Raw genomic sequence first — 571 nt, forward strand, 5'->3', positions numbered from 1 at the left:
TTCTGCAATTTATGCAATGCGGCTCCATCGAAGATGGACATCGCGATGGACAATTGTTTCGAGGAAAAAACAATGGCTCATGGGACTGGAAGAGGATGTAGGTAGGAAAAAACAATGGCTCATGGGATGGTACGGAGAGGTGTGAAGAGGAAGAGGGTTTCTAGAAGTATGAGAAAGGTAAGCGTTTTTTTTTGGGTAAATGTTAATTTGTGTTTTTATTGTTTTAAAAATAAGGATTGATTTGGAAAAAGTTAAGTTGTTGGTTTTTATTGTGTTTTTGAGTTTTGTTTTGTATTTCTTTTTTGTTTGAAAATAAAAGTTGATTTGGCAAGATTTGATTGGTTGATTCTAACATTTTGCCAAATAAGCAATGTTGCTGACATAGCGTTCGTAGAAGAAGAGGAATAACTTCAAAATAATGTGGGTAAACTTATGTATCTACTTTTATATATTAAGAATAGATAGTAACAAAATTGAATTTGTTTCTCTACAAAAAACATTTTTAGATTTATTTTGACAGATTCTTAAAATAAAAATTTTTTAATTTTAAAATTTAATTTTAATATATTAT

Source organism: Arachis duranensis, chromosome 5 (genome assembly GCF_000817695.3).
Source record: "Arachis duranensis cultivar V14167 chromosome 5, aradu.V14167.gnm2.J7QH, whole genome shotgun sequence".
In the NCBI taxonomy this organism is placed as follows: domain Eukaryota; kingdom Viridiplantae; phylum Streptophyta; class Magnoliopsida; order Fabales; family Fabaceae; genus Arachis; species Arachis duranensis.